General features: G+C 32.8%; 1 long non-coding RNA gene across 1 annotated transcript; it reads right to left on the bottom strand.

Annotated features, from left to right (window-relative positions):
- Window positions 1-991: 991 nt before the first annotated feature.
- On the bottom strand, window positions 992-5,210 carry LOC143057219 (uncharacterized). Its single transcript, XR_012972671.1, has 3 exons — window positions 5,131-5,210; window positions 3,756-3,881; window positions 992-1,090 (listed from the first exon to the last, which is right to left on the bottom strand). It is a non-coding gene; the product is annotated as an uncharacterized LOC143057219 (long non-coding RNA).
- Window positions 5,211-27,733: the final 22,523 nt, after the last annotated feature.

The following is a 27,733-nucleotide window of genomic DNA, read 5'->3' as shown; positions in this document are numbered from 1 at the left end:
CGTTGTCCTAAGCAATAACAATCAGTCCTGTAAACTCCAACAAAACATGTTTCCGTCTATATAAGACCCACCAATGACGCTCAGGTCAAAATAGTTATAAGACCAAACAACCAAGCAAAAAAGAAATTTCTACCCGAAATTATAGCAAAACAAACAGAATTTTATAGTTCTTTCTTATATTGTACTGTTATACCACTATACCAGGTAAGGGGGAGGGTTTAGATTCAACTTACATGTTTAACCCCGCCATATTCTGCATGTATGTGTCTGTTCTAAGTCAGGAGACTGTAATTCAGTCGTTGTCGTTAGTTTATGTGGTACTTTTTTGTTTTTCTTTCATTGTTTGTACATACATTAGTCCGTTTGTTTTCTCCATTGAATTGTTTAACATTTCTCATTTCGGGGTCTTTTCAAGCTGGCTATGCGGTATGGGCTTTGTTCGTTGTTGAAGGCCGTACGATAAGCATTAGTTCTGTGACAGTTGGTCTCTTGTTGAGAAAACATGCTTAAATATCACGTCTACCTTACCTAAATGTACATTATATTTTACTTTAATGTCTGAAAGTCTGAAATATGAAGTTTTAATAGTCTGTACGATTCAAATACATTTTATTATAATTACGTCACTGTCAAATTAACCATGCTAGACTGATGTCACGGTTATTCTATACTCAAAATCATGTAGTTTGTGGTTTCTGAGAAAAAGACTTCCAAACCATGAAAAATTACACATTTTCCGATGAACCATGAAAATAAGGTCACAATCAGATGAAATTTGCCAATCAAACATATACACATTACAATAATTTCATATGCCAAAAATAAAGATTCTCCTCTTTAGCTTATAGCATCCGAAAAACATTGGGAAATAGACTAAACCACAAAAACGATTTTTTGTTCAATAAACCATGATGATTGTAATGAGATGTAGAGGCAGAAATACATTTAATGTTTACACATATTGAAAATGATTATCAATCAAAACAACTTACATTATCAAATTTTATCACGTTTTCGCCTGTTTTCATGAAGACGCATTCCCAATTCTTTTGAAATTTCCATTGATCATCAGTGTATGTTAGACATGCAACTAGAATATATGTATATATATATAAGTAGTTCAACACGAAAGATGAATTTCACAGATCCTGTAAATGCTCACTATGCAACGTAATGAAATGAAATGATTATGTCATGGTTGAGGCTTTTCTAACTGCTCTAATAGTTTAGAATGGCATTATATATTCGACTTGAAAAAAAGTTGTCTTGAATGGACTTTCAACTAAATCCATTTGATGCTGGATGCGTACTGATTGGTGTTGTAATCTTAGACATATGATTTTTATTATTTGGTTTTAACTTTGAAATAGCTTTTCATAATTCAGATTTGTACTTTGTATCTTTTGTGTTTTTGTTTTGTTCCATTATATTTCGAGGTCTACCAATGAGTTACAAAACCAGAACGCTAGCAAAGAATTGAAGTCGGGTTTGCATAATTAATTCACTGTAAATATAAACTGTAATTTATATTTACAAAATAAATTTTCTTATCTGTACACTTGTTTTACCCTTTCATTTTTCCTTAATGTTCGATTAATCCAGTTTATCCTTTTGTTTGATGAAACGACCATATCGTTCCAATATGGGCCATGGTTATTTGAAATTAGTTTGTAAATATGTTATAATACGCATGTTTAATTTTAGTTTTGTATTATACAGTCACAAAAAAATGTAAATGTGATATGGTCATATTTTGGTATTTTTTACTTTCATTCATTTTGTGCGTATGGGATTTGTCTATATGCCATTTTGCTTTTCTCTGTTGACATATTTGTCTGTTTTAAATTGATTTAGACAATAAAACAGTGTTGACTGCTATATCCCTAGTTTTGTCATTTCTACCGTTATGCCTGTGTTTCATGTCCATACATTTTTATCAATATAAGGAAATTATATCAGACTATCATACAATTCATGAGCAACACGTCGGGTGTCACATATGAAGCAGAATCTGTCTCCTCGTTCGGAGCACCTAAGATCACCCCCAGTTTTTGGTGGGGGCCGTGTTGCTTAGTCTTAAGTTTTGTATGTTGTTTCATGTGTACTATTATGTGTCTGTTTGTCTTTTTCATTTTTAGCCAGGGAGTTTTCTGTTCATTTTCGATTTATGAGTTTGACTGTCCCTCTAGTATTTTTCGCCTCACTTTCATACAAGTGAGAGGTTTATCTAACTATGAAACCAGGTTAATTCAACCATTTTGTTCATAAGGGAATATATGTAGAGTCTAGAATAGTGTTTTCATTTTCTTTCGAGTTTTCCCCAATGTTCAATATGTAATGGTATTTTACTTTTTTTTAAGAACATTCTACAGATACAAAAACGATAACTATCTCGTTATAGACAGAATCAATAAGAACCGGATCGTAGGAAATCCAAAAAACACGACTGCAAAGTTTAAATTATTTAGACACTTTTCCAGTTTTTATTATTTCCTTTCAATCCAAAATAAATGTCAAACATTTAATCAAATAAAAAGAAAAGAAAAGTATTTATTGTTAACATGTATACTTTATTAAAGGAAAAAGACACAACACATTTTTCTTTTTACAACAATATCAGATCGTCCGAGCTTTGCTGATTCAGTTCATAAAGGGAATTAACCCCTGGTTACTCCTTTGTTGTCTCCTAATATTTAAAATTTCAACGAAACTGAACTAGAACAGTATTTTTGATTTGTGGTCGTCTTCAATTTGCAGTGAGGTTGGAGTATTTTTATCAGTTTTAAAGTCCTCACTTTGACTTTATAAAATGAAGAACAGCATTTAAGGCGCTGTTTCTTTGATTTGTGTATGTTTTTACTGGGCGTGTACTGATTTTCTGTCTGGTTGGATACCCCATATTCTTAGATTTTCTATTTGATTAGATAATCATTGTCGTTTAAGACTTCAAATTGTGTTTTGTTAATTTTATGGTTTTTTTTTTCCTTTTTGTATGTTTGATCTTTGTATAGGGTGCTTGCTTTCTTGTAACATGAATCGAGTGTACATGCAGTAGGATTTGCCTACCCCTCCGGACCACTAAAAACCATCGCCGGTTTTGACGGTGTTCTTTATGTTCGTCTTATGTTTTCTATAAAATTGAGAATGGAAATGGGGAATGTGTCAAAGAGACAACAACCCGACCAAATAACAGCAGAGGGTCACCACCAGGTCTTCAATGTAGCGAGAAATTCCCGCACCCGGAGGCGTCCTTCAGCTGGCCCCTAAACAAATATATACTAGTCCAGTGATAATAAACGCCATACTAATTTCCAAATTGTACACAAGAAACTAAAATTAAAATAATACAAGACTAACAAAGGCCAGAGGCTTCTGACTTGGGACAGGCGCAAAAATGCGGCGGGGTTAAACATGTTTGTGAGATCTTTATGTTGGTTTTTTTTTTTGTACTTTTTTTTGTGTAAATTTAGTCTTTTGTTTAATGATAACATGTATGAATATAAAGCTCATTATTGTTTTAAACATATGAGGTGTTTGGAAATTTGGAAATTTTGAATAACGAAATAATTGAAAAACAGTTGCTGAAGAATTAATATAGATATATGATATCACAAAAATACTGTCATTTGTTATCAGAGATCGCGGAATATTCCAAACTGTTTATACAGTATGACGGATAGTTTAGATACTATAACGCAACGTCTTATGCAGTCATCCTAATCGAGATACAACTATCAGTAAAGGGAAAATCTTACCTATAAGTGATTGTCCTTGCCAGTTCCTATTAAGATATGTCTTCTTTGTTATGTTACACTTGGATGATGTCAATCCTATGGTCGTTAGCATATTACTATACGGTGATTTTATAATTTCAAGTTCCACTTTGAGCAGAAAAGAAACAACAGTTAAAAACATATTGTCAGCTTAACTTTGAGCCAATGGTACATACTTTATTAAGCATCCAAGTCCTTTTGTAAAATTTCTTTTATTACAAAATCTTAATTTAATCAGCACTTAAACGAAGGACAAAATTTAGAGCACGACCTTGACTTTGGTATTTACCTATGTAATGACTTACGAATCTGTGTTGTTGCTGGTAAGAAGCGCAAACAATGTTCTAGAGAAACTGTGATAATGACGATATATCATAGAAAGTGCACAGTGAGGCAGTGTATCATTCACATTTCATATATCAAATACAATATCGAAACAAAACGTTCACGCGAGAAACAGTAATATATGGAGAACATACAAAAGTAGACAGAACAATAACAAAAGGATTTTTGTTCCTGTTGAGAAAATTTTGTATTACCACTTTTACCTTTTAAATCTGCATTAACAATATATTATTCTGTAATCGGTATTTAAACTGAGTTATAATAAAAGTTTCAAAACAATGTAACCATATTATACCGAATCAACTGTTAAGAAATGTATGAGTTAAAAAGTGAAGTTGAAATCATCACTTCGTAAATTTTACGGACGCCATCACGAGTTGAATGACTGATATGGAATAACCGTTTCACAGATGATATCGGATATGTTCATTACGTCGTAATTACAATCCCCTTCCCTTTCATGAATATGACCTACCGAAGTCGACTTTTTACCGGATTTATAATAATACGAGCACCTACATTAAGATCACCCGCAGTTTTTATTGGGGGTCGTGTTGCTTAGTCTTTAGTTTTCTATGTTGTATCATGTGTACTATTATTTGTTTGTTTGTCTTTTCATTTTTAGCCATGGTGTTGTCAGTTTATTCTCGATCTATGAGTTTTACTGTTCCTCTGGTATTTTTGTTTCATCTCTTGAATGAGTGTCACTTCTGGAATCCCAAAAAAGTAATGACTGTGTAATACATTATCATCAAATGACTATATAATTGCTGCATTTCCCTTCCCTTGTATGGCTATCTCTATAACTCAAACTTCGTTTTAAATCATGCCACTGGTTGAAGACATTTGCAAATTCACATTTAGTGATAGTGTTTTATTTGTATCCTGTGCTAAATTTTGACCGGCTATGGTCAGATAGAATGTTTTATAGACAACAGGCTATGTTGTCATCTTACACGATACGTTTTCTAACAAAAATGGTTTAATACATATGCAGTTGTTTTGTACTTACATTTTCCAGGGGATAAGTATGTGAATGGAATACCGCTGCTTTTCACATTTACTGTTAAGGCAACGGCATTTACGACTGGCTGAAAGTAAATGCGTGAAATTATATTGATAGAGACTGGTTTTGGTGAACACAGATGATTACTTGTTTGCATTTGTGTGTCTTTCGATTAAGTTTATCAATTTCAATTGGTATGCCATTGTGTGTCTTTCTATGTTGTGATGTTACACTATTGTTTTTCAGGTAAGGATAAATGTTGTCACCTTTGAAACGCTTAAACCCGCTGTGTGTGTTACACCTGTCCTAAGTCAGGGACCTGATGTTCATTGGTTGTCGTTTGCCGATACGGTTAGAATTCTTATACCTATATGTGGTAAAATATACTCGATGATTTCACTTGTATTACAAACATGTATGCAAGTAAAGTAAGTTAATCTCTGTTTCTAGGTAAATCATATTCTCAAATATATCATGCATAATTGATTTGTATAGTACGTCGATGTGATTTGTTCATGTTTGTCAAATACCTCTTAAATAACTCAAGTTTGGTGTGCTGCTGGATTAATGATCATCTAAAACATTATGTATATTCAAAATGACTAATTTTCAAAACCAAAAAAAAACAAATACTGCTCTTTGGTCGGGTTGTTGTCTCTTTGACACATTTCCAATTTCCATTCTCAATTTAACCTTAAGATCTGAAATATATATGTACGATTCAGATCGACGTCCATTCCTCAAATCGACGTTCAAATCTGACGTCACAATAAAATAACATTCCAGAACGACAGCTTCTCTAATCGACGTCCGTTTGTGACACAAAATACAAAATTGACATGAACCTATATCAGCTGAAACCTTTAGATTTGAAACATATTATGTGTGACAAATCAGATCTATAAATTTTCTTTTTAATTTATTACATACTAAACTTAGTATATAAATAGGTTATGGTATCATTTTCTTTTAAATTTAGAGATTACATAAAAAAAGAAGAGATATGATATAATTTCCAAGGGTACAACTAACCAACGTTATTTGTCAAATTTACTCAATTATTGTATCGTCTAAAAACAAATCTATATTGTATTGTGATGCACCATAAATGACCGTTAACGTCATTTGGAAATTTTTTAATCATTATTTGTAATGACCTTCCTATAAACGGCCAGGCCATGAATAATGTAAACAATTTAAATTAGAAAAATAACTTTCTTATTTATTAAACAATAATCCACAAACACAAAATTGACAGACATAAACCATCGAAAACCAATGCACTACTGGCCCATAAAAATATGTCGGGGTTAAACATGTAGGTAAGCACTTAACCAAGAACAGTGATGTAACAGCACAACATAAAACACAATGTCAATTTCTTGAGTACTTCTTTATTTTATCAATTGTTGAAGACTGAATAATGCTCCTAGATGTCGTTCAGTTGATATATCATTGACACTTACAGTCATGTCATTGACACACTATAAAATCGATTGGATTAATTTTTTATCAAAGTAACTTTAAATATGCATGTTACCTACGTCGGGTTGAAAAATCTATAATTATCGAAAGTTTGTTTAAATGTTTTGAAAATTTAGTTGTCATAAGAAGCCTACAAAACATGTTCATGTATAAATGTATGTCCCGTAGTTAATTATTTATTGATATTAGACATCGATCGATTTAAGCCGAGTATAAACAACCGGACGTTGTTTTGGCAATACATGACGTCACATTGGACGTCGATTAGTGTTCATAAATATTGAACGTCGATTTGAGAATGTAACATCAAATTTGGGTGTCGATTTGAGAAACGAACGTCGATTTGAAAAACGGACGTCTATTAGAGGCCGAACGTCGATATGAGTCTGACCTATATACATGGGTCAAGAGGAAATTTATATCGAGTAAACATATTTGCTTTTTCAAGTAATAAAAGTATAAAATATCAATACCATACGATCGTAATGGCAAAGTTGTGTACTTTTTACGATTCAATCCGACCACTGTTCAATATCTTGTTTACAAAAGTTTTACGTCTTTGACAATATGAAGGTTAACGTAAATTGAGTTTTTTCTTTTGTGAGTGCTTATGCTTTAAAACAAAATCACGAAAACCTTGCTCTAACCAAGACGACATAATTACGGATGTTTTGCAGTTTTTAGGGAGAGAAAAAATCTTAGATTTGTTACTGTGAAATCTGTCACTTATACACATATGATGACGGTTTATTCTATAGTTTGACGATTAATGGAGCTATCAGTATGCCAATAAAATAGAAGGTAACACAGAAGTAGCTTCTATATATAATGTTATTCCTCTTTCAATTGTTTTCTGTCTGTAAATAAAGGCAACAGTGGTATACCACAGTTCGAAATTCATAAATCCATCGAGAAAAAAATCGGGTTACAAATAAAAACAATATATGTAATAAAATGCAAAAAGTATAAAAAACTTTTGTAGATATGTAAACCGAATATGTAAAAATAAATAAATAACAATACCACATATAACTGGAATCTGAAATTAACAAGAAAAAGTGTTGTGCATGATAGTAATTAATAGTACAATGAGAATAGCAACAACAAAAACTGAATTCATGTGGCAGTGAAATCAAGTAATACGGAGTATATTCATGAGAAAATTATAGAAAAGACTTCGCAGTTTAATCTCAATGACATATTTTTTCAATAAATCATCAGAACCCACCATTTCTTCGGGTAATGCATGTACCACGTCAGGAATTTGGCAGACAATTTCCACAATCATAGCTTTTGATTATGTACGTTTTAATTGATTGCCGCTTTTTGAATTTTCCTTCGAACACGGTATTTGTCTTTTACTTTTTTAGCAGGTTAAGCGGGGCTCGAGGGTCTAAATCATTTTTTTTTTATTTAATATAAGATTTCGCTATTTTTTTCTATAAATGAACTTTATCTTATATATGTACCTGATAGAAAAATAAGATAAAAAAGAGTGGTCACCGATCATTTACGCTCAAAATCTGTCTTTGAAAGAAGCATACATTTTTTGTAAAGGTACCTTTTCTGTTGAACTAATAGGAGAAAAATAGGTAATATCGAAATAAAAAAAGAATTTAATTACAGAAATCACTCAAATTTTACAATTATTTGATTTATGTATAGCTTATTTGAAAACAAAAATAAAAAATATAGTTCACCGATGGATAAAAACAGATATTTCAATTCTTATACCAAAAAAGTAGCATTTTTACACCAAAGGTAGAAGATAATTTGGAGCTTTTTCAATGATATAAACATTTTAAAAGTCATTTGGGGCCAAACCGAATCAATTTTTTTGGGTTAATTTTTTGTATCATAATTATCATAAAGTAATAACTTATAGTGTAATAAATAAAATTTGTTAAGAAAAAAACAATTTTTAATTTTTTGCTGAAATGTTTGTACCCGCGAGCCACATTAAGAAAGCTAAAGGATCTTAAGAGCCTGTGTCGATTACCTGATTCTACTTGGGTTTTTGAAATCATATAAAAAAAAGATACAAATCATAACAAGTACTTAAATAATGATTGAGGTCAATCTGGTTTAATATTGGCCCCACAACTTAATAATAAATCCCTATGGGCATCTCGAACAGTAAATCAACAACAAAGGGGCAACACATCATCAGCACCTCCTAGAGAACATTTATGACATGTTTGCTTTCATTCCATTTTGTGGTTCTCTAAAAGAACGCATTTGTATGTAATTCCCTTAGGGTCCTATGTTAAACCAAATTACAACTGGCGGCAAACTCGGATGATGGATCTGGTACAAAGTAACAACACATGGTCAGCCCCTTATAATGAACATTCATGCTATTTTTGGTTTCATTCAGTTTTGTTGTTCTCTAAAAGAATACATTTGTATCTATTTCCCATAGGGTCCTATGCTAAACTAAGTCCCCCGCTAGTAGCCTTCTTGGATGATGGACCGGTTACAGCATCTCATAAGGAAATTAGTTCCGTGTTGTGTTTTACATTCAGTTATTCTCTAGAAGAAGTTCAAATTGTAAAAAAATAACAGCGATGACGCCAATAGATTAATAGCTCACTTGGCTCTTCGGGCCAGAGTAGCTAAACAGATTGCTTATTTGTTTCCAAATTTCCCATTTAAGCTCTCTTTTTATTATTTTTAACTATCATTCATTTTATTCGACCAACATAAGTTTACAGATGTTCGTCAACAGGTTGAGCGTCATCTGTTTTGCGAATTCAACCAATTAAGACATTTAAGATAATGCATTCATTCTGAAAGCTGAATCAGTCTCCATTATTAATGACTTCATCATTTTGACGATACACCAGTTTGAAAAAAAAAATTGTGTCTGTCTTATTACCAAATTAATACTTCTAAACACTCTCTACATTAGACAAACTGGCATGAACAATCAAGCTTTACTGGGGATTCGTAAATTCCACCATAACTGCGCAGTCCTAACATGTACAGCAAACGAACATGATAACCAGTCCTTCCTCACGTTAACATAAGTTAACTTTGATTTTGACAACTCCGATCAAACCATATCTGTTCACAAGTTTACTTTGGATGGTCTTATCAACACTAACTAAATCTGTTGTAGAGTTGTCGCTGTAACAATACCATCTTCATGTCTTAAATAGCATGTACTGTATTACGACACTTGATTAAAACTGACGAGAAAAGGTAGCACCCGGCCACTAAAATCTTTGTTATTGTGATAACAAGGTGGTCTAGTGGTCTAGCGCGTCGGATATAGTGCCAGGCGATTTGGTGTCACGATAAGTCAGTAGCATGAGTTAGAATACTGGCGAGGGAAGAACAAAAAATTTCCTTTCACCGATCTAACATTGTTGGGTTGATGTTTAGACGATTTGTATTCGTATATATATATACATAGTAGTCAACGATTTTCCCTAGGAGGGCGCTGGATCGTTACGAGTAACGATACATGTACACAATAAATAAATTATATAAACGCCTAAAAAAGTATCGTAGCGACCACCAATACAAGCCAAACCTCCCTTTCAGTCAACATTTAAGATCCCTTGGGCACACTAAGGCAGATATCAATCGACTGACCATTAAAATCATTGACCACAACTCTGCTTGGTATAAGGAGGAGAGACTCGCTCGGGAAAGATTTTGGATAAGAAAATTAACAACTTTGGCACCAAATGGGATAAATGAAAAGATGTAGTTCGACTCCGTGTAGTGCTTCACATTCAGGTTATATTAATTATTATTACAGTATCTGTTTCTATTTCTTTACCTTTCTCATCTATTATATATGTTACAGGCATTCTCTAAATTTAGGCATTTTGTAAAATGACTGAATATTTAGGCAATTTGTAAAATGCCTAACCTTGACAGGCATTATACAAAATGACTAAAAATACCTAGTCATTTTGTAAAATGACTGAAATTTTGAAGCAAAATTCTACAAATTGCCTGTTCAGTTTCAGGCAATTTGTAGAAGAAGGTTATCATTGCAAAAAGTGGAAAAAATCACAATATATTGCAAAGAAAATAACTTATGGTTCATTAGAATAAATTTATTTTCCAAAAAACCAGCTGGAAAGGGTGGTATATCAGATGATGTGTACTTTTTTTGTGAAACTACATAAAGTACATACTCACTCTGTATTTCAGATACCAGTAGTATATTTGTGATTATTTTGTCAAAATGACAGAAGGACACATTGTTCTGTCAATAGAACAAAATTTACAATAGAAATTTTAGAAATTCTGGGTTAAAAAAAAGTAAATTAAAATAAAACATAGGAATATATCAGAGAGAAAAAAAAAAATTTCGGATACAGTTTTCAATCAAGATAGCCTATTAGATATTGTGGCTAGCTTTACATTTATTTGTGAAAAAGATTACAAAAATTAAAAAAAAAATGTTAAAAATTTACTATAAAGAGCAATAACTCCATTAGGTGTCAATTGACAATTGCTTATTGCGAATGTGTGATGATTCAAGTTTCTCCATATATGGTTGAAGTGCTAAAACCAGCTTTTACAGCAAACAATTATGTATTTACAAAAGTTCAGGACAAATATTGTGTAACAGTTCTGTCATCAAACATTTTGAGAAATGATAAATAATTGTCGAGTTTTTTGGTATAATTCAGTAAAATTTGTTCTTGATTTTTTAAACTCTTCTTGTTTCATTCAGTAATAATTATCATAACTAAAACCGTTCTGGTGTTCAGAGCTTTCATTTGTTTTTATTTTTGATATTTCTTTCTTTAAACAGTTAAAATAATTTCAGGCATTTTGTAAAATGCCTTGCAACTTTTCCAGGTATTTTGTAAAATGCCTAGAAAAATTAGTCATTATGTAAAATGACTGAATCTTGCAGGCATTTTATAGATTGCCTAAAATTTTCAGGCATTTTACAAAATGCCTAAATTTAGAAAATGCCTGTAACATATACATTTGTTGAAGATACCAATTTAAATTGCTTAATTTTTCGAGGGATGTTAAAGTACCAAGCAAAGTTCTTCTAGTTATACATGTACTTAGTCAAAACTTATTATTACATTATAACGGTCGTTTGTTCGCGATGTTTGAATACTCAGACTTTGTTGTAGCTACTTTACTTTGTTAATTTGAAATATTTATAAATTTAGATCGTTTCGTGCTGTCTATTTGGTAATTTTATTGACGTAGTCAATCTCTTGTACCAACATAATTGTCGTTCCAGTTAAAGTTTTAAAATTGTGTCAGTTCATATCGCACATTAGTATTTGTATTTAAAGCACATATTTGAACTCTCTGTTGTAATAAGCCATATAACCTATGTCATGTTTAACAATTTTGTAGAATGGTGCAAGCATCTTAACTGATGTTCGGTTTGACTTTTTTATTGTATAAATTTCAAGATTGTAAAAGTTTAATCTAAGAAGACTTAAAGATGATTCATTTAACATCAGAATCTGAAGAGAGGAAGGATATATGTTATCCGAAATAGTTATAAATAATTACATTTATAGTTACCTTTAATTGAATTTGGAGTTGCTGTGTACACTTTTTAGGCGTTTATATAATTTATTTATTGTGTACATGTATCGTTACTGATTCAGCGCCCCCGTCGGGAAAATCGTTGACTACTATTCGTTATATATATATATATATATATACATATATATATATATACAACTCGTCTAAACATCAACCCAACAATGTTAGATCTGTAAATTTGCTTTCGCAAATTTTTGGTTCTTCCCTCGCCGGGATTCGAACCCATGCTACTGTGATATCGTGACACCAAATCGCCTGCACTGCAGCCGTCCCTCTAGACCACACGACCACCTGGGCTCTCAAAAAAAGAGCTTTCGCTGGCCGTGTGTTACCTTTCCTCGTCAGTTTTAATCTAGCGTCGTACTACAGTACATGATATATAAGGCATGAAGATGTTATTGTTACAGATCAGCTAAATTATCTATAGTAAAGGATCCTACAAGTTAATGTAATATACAGTCACAGAAAATAATTATATTTATAAGTACGTCTGAGTCAGTGACAACTCTACAACAGATGTATCCATCGGATCGCCATCAATGATGGTGATACATGGCTGTGTACATAATGTATATACAACTCGTCTAAACATCAACCCAACAATGTTAGATCTGTAAATTTACTTTCGCAAATTTTTGGTTCTTCCCTCGCCGGGATTCGAACCCATGCTACTGTGATATCGTGACACCGAATCGCCTGTACTGCAGCCGTCCCGCTAGACCACACGACCACCTGGGCTCTCATTATATATATATATATATAGTTTGCCTAACAATATGATTTTAACACACTATTTAGTATGTATATATAAGAATGTTTAAAATATTTAAAAAATGATGAAAATAAATGCAATATTTCGCTCGACTTACTAGCTTTATCAAGCGTGCATCTATCCAGATGAAATCGGATGATGATGATAAGAAACTTTTGCAGCTCAAAGTATATGTTGCACTTGAATTTAGCTGCCTTGAAAATAATACTTTGCAGCTCAATGTATATGTTGCACTTGAATTTAGCTGCCTTGAAATTAATATATAATTTGGATGAAGTTCAAGATTTATACACAGTTGGTAATTTAAGTTAGCAACGTGCATTGGCCAATATCACAGAATAAAAACGACGAGGCTGTGAATTGAATTATTCTTTATCTTTCCTGTATATTTTCATGTCTTTTTCTCTTCGTTAAGACCATCAAATTCTAAAGTGTGGAGCTGTTGATCCAAAAGTTTATCTTCTCCTTCTCGCCCTAGTGTCTTACTCGGTGTTGACTTCTATGATTTGGGAAGTAACATTTTCAAAAGGATGTTTCGTTGAACAAAGATGTCTTCTGAGAGGACAATGTTTGTTGGTTTTGTTCCATGAACGATGGTTATTGAGCCGAATATTACATTAGTCCATTGTTTCTCCCACATACTGAATGCCACAAGTGTCACATGTTAATATATAAATGGAGTTCTCCGTTTTACAGTTGGAATTGGAGTAGATGGTATAATTTTGTTTAGTAACGCAGCTGATGAAAGAACTGCTTGTATTGACAGCTTTACAACACAAACAATTCCTTCGACCACATTATTTAGAGCAACCGGGAGATGGAGTAGGCTGCTTTGCTAATACAGATGTCACTAATTTGTCACGGATGTTTTTAGGTCTTCTGAAGTCCATGACTGATGGTTAGGAAAATACTTTTTTAAATCTATAAAAAGTATTTTCCTCAAAATTTCTACATGCTATCAGCTGCAATTGATGAAGTTAAGCATGTAGAACTACCTGGAGTATTATTGTTGCAGCCAATGTGGTGTTGCGTGTGATTATTATATGGCATAAGTGTGTATAAAAGAACATTCCGGAGTAACGTAATGGTTTTCAGTATGAATATTGTCAAAATTGTTAAAGTTATCAAGAGAAGATAAGATCAAAAAAAATATTTATAAAGGCAAACAATTTTAAAGTTGAAGAGCATTTAGGGTCCAAAATTTCAATAAAGTTGTGCAAAATACGACTAAGGTTATCTATGCCTGGGATCAGAAAATCCTTAGTTTTTCGAAAATTCAAAGTTTTGTTAATAGGAAATTTATAAAAAAAAAAAGACCACATTATTGCTATTCATGTCAAAACAGAAGTGTTGACTACTGGGCTGGTGATACCCTCGAGACGAAACGTCCACCAGCAGTGTCATCGACCCAGTGGTGTAAATAGTTATCAAAGGTTCCAGGATTATAATTTACTACGCCAGACGCGCGTTTCGTCTACATAAGACTCATTATTGACGCTCATATCAAAATATTTATAAAGCCAAACAATTTCAAAGTTGAAGAGCATTTAGGGTCAAAAATTTAAAAATAAATCTGCCAAATACGGCTAAGGTAATCAATGCCTGGGACAAGAAAATCCTTAGTTTTTCGAAAAATTCCAAATTTTGTAATCAGGAACTTTGTAAAAATGACCACCTTATTGATATTTATGTCAACACCGAAATATTGACTACTGGGCTGGTAAAACCCTCGGGGACGAAATGTACACCAGAAGTGGCATCGACCCAGTGGAGTAAAAAGTTATTAAAGTATCAAAGGTACCAGGATTATAGTTTACTACGCCAGACGCGCGTTTCGTCTACATAAGACTCATTATTGACGCTCATATCAAAATATTTATAAAGCCAAACAATTTCAAAGTTGAAGAGCATTTAGGGTCAAAAATTTAAAAATAAATCTGCAAAATACGGCTAAGGTAATCAATGCCTAGGACAAGAAAATCCTTAGTTTTTCGAAAAATTCCAAATTTTGTAATCAGGAACTTTGTAAAAATGACCACCTTATTGATATTTATGTCAACACCGAAATATTGACTACTGGGCTGGTAAAACCCTCGGGGACGAAATGTACACCAGAAGTGGCATCGACCCAGTGGAGTAAAATTATTAAAGTTATTAAAGGTACCATGAGTATAATTTACTACGCCAGACACGCGTTTCGTCTACATAAGATTCATCATTGACGCTCATATCAAAATATTTATAAAGCCTAACAATTTCAAAGTTGAAGAGAATTAAGGGTTCAAAATTTCAAAAAGTTGTGCCAAATACGTCTAAGGTAATCTATGCCTGGAATCAGAAAATCGTTAGTTTTTCGAAAAATTCTAAATTTTGTAAACAGGAAATTTGTAAAAATTACCTTATTATTGATAGTCATGTCAAAACCAAAATGTTGACTACTGGGCAGGTGATACCCTCGGAAAGAAAATCCTTAGTTTTTCGAAAGTTCAAAGTTAAATAGTTATCAAAGGTAACAGGATTATAATTTACTACGCCAGACGCGCGTTTCGTCTACACAGAAGTGCTGACTACTGGGCTGGTGATACACTCGGGGACGAAACGTCCACCAGCAGTGGCATCGACCCAGTGGTGTAAATAGTTATCAAAGGTAACAGGATTATAATTTAGTACGCCAGACGCGCGTTACGTCTACATAAGACTCATCAGTGACGCTCAAATCAAATTAGTTTTAAAGCCAAACAAGTACAAAGTTGAAGTGCATTGAGGATCCAAAATTCCAAGAAGTTGTGCCAAATACGGCTAAGGTAATCTATACCTGGGATAAGAAAATCCTAAGTTTTTCGAAAAATTCAAAGTTTTGTAAACAGGAAATTTAAAAAAACAAAAGACCACATTATTGATATTCATATCAACACAGAAGTATAACTACTGGGCTAGTGATACCCTCGGGTACGAAACGTCCACCTCCAGTGGCTTCGACCCAGTGGTGTAAATAGTTATAGTTATCAAAGGTACTAGGATTATAATTTAGTACGCCAGACGCGCGTTTCGTCTACATAAAACTCATCAGTGACGCTCAAATTGAAATATTTATAAAACCAAACAAGTAGAAAGTTGAAGAGCATTGAGTATACAACAAGTTGTGCCAAATACGGCTAAGGTAATATATACCTGGAATAAGATAATCCTTAGTTTTTCAAAAGACCACATTATTGATATTCATATCAACACAGAAGTGTTGACTACTGGGCTGGTGATACCTTCGGGGACGAAGCGTCCACCAGCAGTGGTATCGACCAAGTGGTGTAAATAGTTATCAAAGTATCAAAGGTACCAGGATTATAGTTTACTACGCCAGACGCGCGTTTCGTCTACATAAGACACATCATTGACGCTCATATCAAAATATTTATAAAGCCAAACAATTTCAAAGTTGAAGAGCCTTTAGAGTCCAAATTTCAAAAAGGTTGTGCCAAATACGGCTAAGGTAATCTATGCCTGGGATAAAAAAAAAATCCTTAGTTTTTCAAAAATTCAAACTTTTCTAAACAGGAAATTTGTAAAAATGACCACACTATTGATATTCATGTCAACACCGAAAGGTTGACTACTTAGCTGGTGATACCCTCTGGGACGAAACGTCCACCAACCGTGGCATCGACCCAGCGGTGTAAATAGTTATCAAAGGTACCAGGATTATAATTTATTACGCCAGACGCGCGTTTCGTCTACACAAGACTCATCAGTGACGCTCAAATGAAAATATTTATAAGGCCAAACAAGTACAAAATTAAGAGCATTGAGGATCCAAAATTCCAAAATGTTGTGCCAAATACGGCTAAGGTAATCTATACCCGGGATAAGAAAATCCTTAGTTTTTTTAAAAAATAATATTTTGTCAACAGAAAATTTAAAAAAAAAAACCACCATATTATTGATATGTATGTAAACACAGAAGTGTTCACTACTGGGCTGGTGATACCATCGGGGACGAAACGTCCTCCACAACTGGCATCAACCCAGTGGTGTAAATAGTTATCAAGGATACCAGGACTATAATTTACTACGCCAGACGCGCGTTTTGTCTACATAAGACTCATCATTGATGCTCATATCAAATTATTTATAAAGCCAAACAATTTCAAAGTTGAAGAGCATTTAGGGTCCAAAATTTCAGAAGAAATCTGCCAAATACGGCTAAGGTAATCTATGCCTTGGATAAGAAGATCCTTAGTTTTTCAAAAATTCAAAATTTTGTAAACAGGAAATTTGTAAAAATGACCACATTATTGATATTCATGTCAACACCGAAATGTTGACTACTGGGCTGCTGATGCCCTCGGCGACGAAACATCCACCAGCAGTGGCATCGACCTAGTGGTGTAAATAGATATCAAAGGTACCAGGATTATAATTTACTACGCCAGACGCGCGTTTCATCTACATGAAACTCATCATTGATGCTCATATCAAATTATTTATAAAGCCAAACAATTTCAGAGTTAAAGAGCATTTATAATCTAAAATTGCAAAAACATTCTGCCAAATACGGCTAAGGTAATCTATGCCTGGGATAAAAAATCCTTAGTTTTTCGAAATATTTACAATTTTGTTAAAATAACCACATTATTGATTTTCAGGTCAACACCGAAATGTTGACTACTTGGCTGGTGATGCCCTCGGGGACGAAACGTCCTCCAGCAGTGGCATCGACCCAGTGGTGTAAATAGATATCAAAGGTACCAGGATTATAATTTAATACGCCAGACGCGCGTTTCATCTACATAAGACTTATCATTGACGCTCATATAAAAATATTTATAAAGCCAAACAATTTTAAAGTTGACGAGCATTTAGGGTCCAAAATTTCAAAAAAGTTGTGCCAAATACTGCTAAGGTAATCTATGCCTGGGATCAGAAAATCCTTAGTTTTTCGAAAAAATAAAAATTTTGTAAACAGGAAATTTGTTAAAATTACCACCTTATTGATGTTCATGTCAACACCGAAACGTTGACTACATAATTGATTACATGTTACTCATGTTAGTCAGGGATGGGGTAATTGAAAAAATAATGGTAATTAAGTGTTATGCATTACAATTTTCCATGTAATTGAATGTAATGTGTAATTGAGCATTTTTGGAATTACATGTGTTGGTAATTTAATTGATTACATTGAAAAAGACATGTAATGCTCAATTACTTTTGAATTACATTTCAATTACATGTACTTCTATGGTGTTGTAAAAATATAAGGATTTTTGTTTTATAGTATAAATTGTAAAATTATATTTATTTTTTAAATATTGATATCACATACTTTTTTTTAATAAATGAAGTCTGTAATTTATTCTGAAGTTTTTATATTATTTTTTGACCTACAGATTTTTTTTAATAGTCTTATAATTTAAAAAAAAATGTGAGGCACCATATATTAGGGTTGTTCAGTTTTTAAGAACGAGACCTTTTAAGTAAATAGATTGATAAGTAATTAATCACCTTTAAACACAAACAAAAAAATGTGTCACTGTGAAAAATCTTTCTTAGACAGTTCATTTACAATTTAAAATCACTGCACACAAAATCATTTTGTTAAATTAGTATACACAAAAGGATTATAGAAATAAAAATTAACAGCTGTAAAAACAAACAGCAATAAATCAGATTAAAATGTCCAGGGGCAATGCCACTATTACATGTATTTTATCTAATTAGTCAAATATTGCTAATATTAAGATATAATATACATTGTTTGTACTAAAAATTAATTTCAATATTGTGACAAGCACACTTATTAATATTTTTAAAGTAAAAAAAAAACTTTTAATTTATTTATAATTTCTTTCTTTATATTTTGTTTACTTTAAATGACTTTATTTCTGAGATGTCAAAATACCCCTTGATGTATTGACAAGTGAATAGGAACCAATTCCCTCTCCTATCAATATGATGATCTTTTGATCATGGAATTTCTATGTTCTGATTAAGCAATATCTGCCACATTAGCTAGACAGACTATTTAGAATTGCTATCAAAGTGTTCAAACCAGAGAGAATCAAACTAAATGACATAACATTAAAATAACTAATGATTATCAAATGCAACGCTTAAACCATGCTTACAGGAATATTTTACACATGCATTATATATACATGTATGATATATATATTGTTAAAAAATATCATGATGAAGTGTAATGTGTAGTTTAAATAATTACTTTAGTAATGTAATCGTAATTTAATTAATTGTATTTCCAAAACTGTGTAATGTGTAATTAGTGTAATTGATCATTTTTGCAATGTAATGTGTAATTTAATTAATTACATTCCAATGTAATTGACCCCAAGTCTGATGTTAGTACAAACCCGATGATAAATGTGATATTTTAAATCACATTCGGGGAAAGGGGACCGGGATTGCAGTTACGACAATTGGAACATGTTCGTTGTCAAACATGAATGTGAAACGGATACTATGGATTTAGTCATGTTCGTGGGTATCAATTTTCGTTGATTAAATAAACATTGTATTTCTGTGGATATTTCATTTCGAGGTTTTGCCTATGTCTGCTTCCTAGCCTATAAATCATTTGGTTTCGTCATAAATTTGAATTCGTGCCGTTATGCATGAAATCCATGAACATTGATATTCCACCAATAATAATGAATCAACCGTATTCCATAACGGTCAACCAACTGGTGATGATGTCTGTAAAATTCATGATAGGATGATTTCAACTTCTACACTTAAAAGTCTATAATAGCTTCCTTGTAAACAGCAACTCTCTATAAAACAAGCCTATACATATTGTGTCAACTTTGGATATAAACTCCGTACATAGACGCTGCTGGAATGTTTGCTACACAGAAATTGAATGTTCACAATAAGAAAGCTGAAATCAACTCTTTTGTCGTAAAGATTTGTTTTCAGCCGTCCCTAATGATCAATTTCTGGTTGTAAGTCAAGATGTTTGGCAAACGAAAGGTGGCTATGGCACTCAAATAAAATTCATGGACTTTTAAGAATTTGTCAAAATGAAGTTTTTATAATGCATTTTTTAAAAAACACAACTAGATGCTTTAAAGAGCCTGTGTCGCTCTCCTTGGTCTATGTGAATATTAAACAAAGGAAGCAGATGGATTAATGACAAAATTGTGTTTTGGTGATGGTGATGTGTTTGTACATCTTACTTTACTGAACATTCTTGCTGCTTACAATTATTTCTATCTATAATGAACTTGGCCCAGTAGTTTCAGTGGAAAATGTTTATAATAATTTACAATTTTTATGAAAATTGTTAAAAATTTACTATAAAGGACAATAACTCCTTAGGGGTCAATTGACCATTTTGGTCATGTTGACTTATTTGTAAATCTTACTTTGCTAAATAATTTTGCTGTTTACAGTTTATCTCTATCTATAATAATATTCAAGATAATCACCAAAAACAGCAAAATTTCCTTACAATTACCAATTCAGGGGCAGTAACCCAACAACAGGTGGTCCGATTCGTCTGAAATTTTTAGGGCAGATAGATCTTGACCTGATTAATAATTTAACCTAGTCATTTGCTCTAAATGCTTTGGTGTTTTAGAAACAAGTCAAAAACTGCATTTTACCCCTATGTTCTATTTTTAGCCGTGGCGGCCATTTTGGTTGGATTTTTTTTTAAACTAGATACCCTAAAGATGAGTATTGTCAAGTTTGGATTAATAAAAATAAGATTTTTGTAAAAGATTACTAAGATGTCCGAAAAATGGTTAAAAATTGACTATAAAGTGCACCAACTCCTAAAGGGGTCAACTGACCATTTCTGTCATGTTGACTTATTTCTAAATCTTACTTTGCTGAACATTGTTGCTTTTTACAGTTTATCTCTATCTATAATATCATTCAAGATAATAACCTAAAACAGCAAAATGTCCTTAAAATTACCAATGCAGGGGCAGCAACCCAACAACAGGTTGTCTGATTCATCTGAAAATTTCTGGATAGATAGATCTTGACCTGATAAACAATTTAATCTATTGTCAGATTTGCTCTAAATGCTTTGATTTTGGGTTATAAGCAAAACACTGCATTTCACCCCTATGATTTATTTTTAGCCATGGCGGCCATCTTGGTTGGTAGGCCGGGTCACCGGCAACATTTTTTGAAACAAGATACCCCAATGATGATTGTGGCCAAGTTTGGTTTAATTTGGCCCAGTAGTTTCAGAGGAGAAGATTTTTGTAAAAGTTAACGACGAAGGACGACGACGACGACAACGACGATGACGACGACGACGGACGACGGACACAAAGTGATGGGAAAAGCTCACTTGGCCTTTCGGGCCAGATGAGCTAATAAAAAGTACCGGGCTTTTTCTCGCGCTAAAGGTTGTGCAAAATTGTCTGATTTTGTATAAATTTAGCATGTAGGAATACCTACAACCAGTCGATAAACTTTGTGGTCGAAACTTACATAAATAATACCAAGGAGAAAGTAAACAGCTTCAATCATTTCATCGCACCTCCAATTGGAATATCTACCATGTTTAGCTTTCTCATTAGAGTAGAAGACTTTAAATGATATGCTGCATTCAGATTGACCAAACAACCATTACGTTAGATAGGAACATTTTTGTTTTGTAAGATTGTGTGGAAAAAGTTAATGCATAAAAGCTGAACTCTGAGGATAGTGCAAAAGGGAAAGTCCTTAATTAAATGGCAAAGTCAAAAGATAAAACACATCAAACGAATTGACAGCAACTGTCATCTTCCTGACTTGATGCAGACAATTACTCATGTAGAACATGGCTGATTGAAACTGGTGTAATAGCTTTAATCCTCTCACTTGTGCTACAGTCGCATCAAATTCCTTTATATTGATGCGTGAACAAAACAGGCATACTTGGTGAAATTGTCTAAACAGGGATACAACAGTCAGCATCGTGTCACAATCTCAACCAGTACAAAAGCAAACAAATATTTAACAAAGAAGAACAAAAAAGCATTTTACAAATTTAACAACCACGTTCATTGCTTACTTATTTGCTTACTTTTTATACCTCAGACTTGATTGTTAGACATCAAAATTGAAAAATTAAAGTTAAGATTTGCAAAATTTAAATTCCGTTTTGTTTAACCCTACGAATGAATAGTTTGACACAAATGAAGAACGCTATACATTTACATTTACTTATGTTGATGTCTACAACAATAACAAGTGAGAATATTATTTTTTTGTTATCAATGATTTTGTCCTGGTTTAATAATATAGCATTTGTCATACCTGAGGATGGATTGTTACTTATAACAGCGAAGAAATAATGTTCAAAATTGCAAAATCTATTGTTGCTAATAAAAACTGCCAATATTTTCTTCATTTGTTAGAATATAATACAATAGCATTACATTTCTGTACTTTTGGTCTTTACGGATGAGTTACTGATGTATATGTCAATAACAACAAATAGTTATAATTTTCTTTTTTATTAAAAATACTTTTGCACTGGCCTGATAGTTGAGTACTTTTTCTACCTCAAAATGGATTGATAGACATACAAGTTAGTTGTCAATATAAGGTGTCAGTATTTAAACATTCGTGAAGAAATTATGTTATATTATTAGCATTCTATTGTTTTGAAACAGAATGAGGAACATTTCAACACAAATGAAAGTATATGATCAAATATCTGTATAACGATGAAAATAAAATTGACAATATTTATGTTTATGTAATAACATCTTTACGTTGTAACAAGCGGTGTGAGTCTTTTTATATTTTGGATGAAATCGAGAATAGAAATTGGGAAATGTGTCAATGGGAAACTAACTCGATTAAATAATATAAAACAGCCAAAGGCCACTAATGGGTCTTCAACACTGCGTGGAAATCCCTCACTCTGAGACAAGCTTCAACTGCTAGGGCCACGTCAAGAGCCAATATTTCGATAGCCTCAAATACTTTAATATATGGGGATATCTATCACAAATTAAACAAAATTCATATTGATACGTTTTGTACGTAGATCGATGCTGCAAGAAAACTCTAAAGTGTCCGAAACCAAAAATAAGTATGAATAAGTCTAATCAAGACGATTTGAGCAAACTACATAATATCAGACTTCCAACCAAAGAATGCCATCGTGTCACGCCTACCACCTACAAGTGCATCATCATTCAAACTACATGTTCTGAAAGCTGCCAAACAAAGACATGACGTCATAACAAACAAATACGGCAGTAGGTTTACCCATGTATGAGTACGGATGACAAAAGTGGTCTTAATACGTCATACTTTCTTCAGGATTTGATAAATTTGTTCTTGTGAAGGACAATATATATGCATTAGGGAACTTGTGCATATACTGATATTATTGTAAGCATCTGTTACACAGAATTATGTGAGTAACAGCGATGTATGAGGGATTGTTCCAGTGAAGCAAAAGCTTCACAAGCTCAGTTTTAAAATATGAATTTCGACTGTCTTATATTGTTAAAAATTACAAAATTGAAAGTTGCATTATTTGTAATAAATTAGATTTATTTTGTTTCTTTTAAAGAAATAGATTATTCACAGAAACTCCGCCAGAATGACAAAATGAACTATATATAGGTTTAGCCGAACTTTATCCCGCAAATTCATATAAGTTGATAACTATCTATATATATCTAAGTTTTGAATACTGGTAAGACATTAATGCTTGCATTTTTGACTGCAAACTTTTTGACTGCACAATTGTGAGTGAAAATAAATGCAGTCGTAACAAAAAAAATACGTTAAGAAATTAAACTATTTGTTAAGTATATAATCCCAAATGTTAAAATAAAGGTCACCCTGGGAGCTAACGTTAGTTTGTAAATCACCGCATTCTAATTTTGCATCTGGGGTCAATTTCATAAACAAATCTTACGACTAAAGCTGGTCGTAAGTCATGAATAGTTCAGTTTACTTACGATTAACCTTGTCTGAAGTTTTTTTTTGTGAAACCGACTTCTGTATCTGAAGTTTGGTAAACCTTAGTTTTGCAGCTATATATGTCGCGGGCAGGATTCCATTATGATTGGATCCATATCACAGTGACCGGAGTTTTGTTTATGATCATCCCCTATTATATGATGTATATGCATACTTAGTTTGGAAAATCCAGGTTCAACGGTTCAAAAGATATGGACCGAATACATACCAGACAAGCACGAATCAAACAATGTTTGAAAACTTGACGGCTCAAATGTCAATGTCAAAGTCAAAATGAACTGATTTAATTTATGAAGAACCACGTGCCATCCCATAATACATCTCTGAACTAAGTGTGTTTAACATCAGTTCTATAGTTCAAAGCAATGCATTTTAAATTTGAAATCATTGGATTTTGGATGAACTGTATATCTGTATACATATATAAGTTACCTGATTTAATTCGACACGGGGCGCAAACAAGTGGGGACTGACGGACGGACAGACTTAAAATGTGATTCATATATCCTCTTTAACTTTGCTTGTGGTTGTATTAAACATGTACGATAGTGATTTCCGATTTTGACACGTTTTGTAGGCTGTTAACAAACAGGAGACTATTTTCACTGTTGAAGTGACAAAGTCGTCTACATTTTACTCTCTTTATTGCGTTGTTTTCTCTCCCTTTTACTCGTCCAACATACAAATATTTCATCATAATTATTTTTCTTTTTTTGCATGGCACACCATCAATTATAGTAAATATTGAAACATTTAAGGTCAAATATTTGTTATTATACGTCGTTTTTGTAGAAAGTACCGTTTTATCTATAGCAGAGTGAAAACGTCAAAATGACGTCAATTATAGCCAAACCATGAACGATATGCAACTAAAAATCAAAGAGACGTTATCATAGTATCGTGTACAGTAAAATTTGAATTAACTATATTACCAGCTGCTTCAAATAAGACAATAATACTACAAAAGTGTTATTCTTTCAATTTTGACCCCAATTTAACAAAAATTGCACTATATATCACTTTTACGACCGGACAAAATGGAATCTACACATGTTTTCCTTTCGAATGATATATAATATAGCTGTGTGTTAGATAGGTGCATTAAAATTATTTTTTAGGTCTGAATGTCACTCGCCTAGTAATGCTATGTGTGTTAAAGGACCTTGTATAAATTAATCATATTGAGTCCCCCTTTACCATACAATAGAGTATTGATGACCCAAAATATCAACAAGTTGTGTCAAATACGGATAAGGTAATCTTTGTCTGGGATAAGAAAATCTTCAGTATTTCGATAAATTCATACTTTTGCAAACAGTGAATTTATAGAAATGACCGTATACTTGATATTAATGTTAACACCGAAGTGCTGACTACTGGGTTGGTGATACCCTCGGGAACGAAACGTCCACAAGTATTGGCATCAACACTGGGGTGTAAATAGTTATCAAAGGTACCAGGCTTATAATTTATTACGCCAGACGCGCGTTTCCTCTACTTAAGACTCATGAGTGACACTCAAAATCCTTAGAAGGTCAAACAAGTACAAAGTTGTAGAGCATTTGTGACCCAAATATCAAAAAATGTTTTTTACAATTTAAAGCATATTCTTCAAATCAGACAAAAGGTCCTTCAATAAACTAAAATTCTAGATTAAAGCAAATTGATTATTTACAAATAAAAAAGAACAGTAAGATAACGTGAAAAAATTTAAAATCGTTTTAAATATTATAACATGTTTATATTTTATAATATATTCCAACTTCTATTAAGAATAAAACAATATTTGTAAATGGAACATTATCAAAAAAATTATACATATTATTGACATTGAAATGCTTCCTACGAATATCAGCAAAGTCAATACAATTGATGACTGTGTATTCATTTATTTTCGTGGGTATCAATTTTCGTGGAAAGAGAAAAGAAGACGTTTCGTGGTAAACGTAAGTTCGTGGATTGCTGATTCGCTGATATGCATTTCGTTACATACAGATGAATGCGGTCCTAACCTGTAAAAAGATTGGAGCATTAGTCCCAGTAGTCAATTTCGGTGTTGAAATGAATATCAATAATGTGGTCATTTATCCCAGATATAGATTACAATAGCTGTATTTGGAATTTTTGGACCCTCAATGCTCACCAACTTTGAACTTGTTTTGCTTTATAAATATTTTGATATTAGCGTCATTGATGAGTCTTATGTAGACGAAACGCGCGTCTGGCGTACTAATTTATAATCCTGGTACATTTGATTTTTATGCCACTACTGGTGGACGTTTCTTTCCCGAGGGTATATCACCAGCCCAGTAGTCAACAGTTCGGTGTTGACATGACTATCAATAATGTGGTCATTTTGTTATAAATTTCCTGTTTTCAAAACTTCGATTTTTTTGAAAAACTAAGGATTTTCTTATCCCAGGCATAGATTACGTTAGCCGTATTTGGCACAACTTTATTGGAATTTTGGATCCTCAATATATTAAAAACATATTCTCTAATATTAGATTGAATCGAGTGCACCCGCACGAGCGGGGTTAGAACTCACAACCTCTGCTTGACTTGCTAGTGATTACAGTAGAAACTACTTAGACCACTCGGCCACCGAGGTCCCTCATATCTATTTGATATTCATGGACTGGTAATTCTGGTAATGGAACCAGTAGCGGCATCGACCCAGTGGTATAAATTATTATCAAAGGTATCAGGCTTATAATTTAATACGAAAGACGCGCATTTCGTTACATACAGATGAATGCGGTCCTAACCTGTAAAAAGATTGGAGCATTAGTCCCAGTAGTCAATTTCGGTTTTGAAATGAATATCAATAATGTGGTCATTTATCCCAGGTATAGATTACAATAGCTGTATTTGGAATTTTTGGACCCTCAATGCTCACCAACTTTGAACTTGTTTTGCTTTATAAATATTTTGATATTAGCGTCATTGATGAGTCTTATGTAGACGAAACGCGCGTCTGGCGTACTAAATTATAATCCTGGTACCCTTGATAACTATTTACATCACTGGGTCGATGCCACTACTGGTGGACGTTTCTTCCCGAGGGTATCACCAGCCCAGTAGTCAACACTTCGGTGTTGACATGAATATCAATAATGTGGTCATTTTGTTATAAATTTCCTGTTTTCAAAACTTCGATTTTTTTGAAAAACTAAGGATCCTCAATGCTCTTTAACTTTGTACTTAATTGGCTTTATAAAAATTTGATTTGAGCGTCACTGATGAGTCTTATGTAGACGAAACGCGCGTCTGGAGTCGATACGAGGTGTCAAAACAAAGGACATTTTGTTGCAAGACAATATTTTGAATAAAAAGTAGACACACTGGCACTTTGAATTGATGCGGACAAAATTGTGAAGTCATTATGTTCCAATATTGTTGTCTATTCTTTTATAAAATACATCCTGGTATAAAATACTACTAACTTTTTGAGCCGTTATATAGATTTACATGATAAAGGGCAAACATAGGCAGTTTGACAGAACTAGTCAAATAATTTTGCTATACAGGTTAGCCGCCGGTATTACATTTACTGCAATTTACTACAATAATAAAGTGGTCGGTTTAAATTGATGCAGTCTTATGATTTGGCTATACAAGTCAGCCTGGGGTATCAAAACTACTAGATTTTTGCTAAGGATTGATTTTTTTTAACAAAGGAAGGACGTCCTGTGTAAATGTATGCGGATACATTGTGTAGTTGTTGTTTCCAATATTGCTGTCATTTATATTATGCAGTTCATTATAACATAAAAATATTACTCCTTAACTATGCAGCTGTATAGATTAACATAATAAATTGCAAATATGGTCAGACTTGGT

The sequence above is a fragment of the Mytilus galloprovincialis genome, chromosome 13 (assembly GCF_965363235.1).
Source record: "Mytilus galloprovincialis chromosome 13, xbMytGall1.hap1.1, whole genome shotgun sequence".
Taxonomy (NCBI): Eukaryota; Metazoa; Mollusca; class Bivalvia; order Mytilida; family Mytilidae; genus Mytilus; species Mytilus galloprovincialis.
This window is presented reverse-complemented; position numbering and strand designations above follow the sequence as displayed.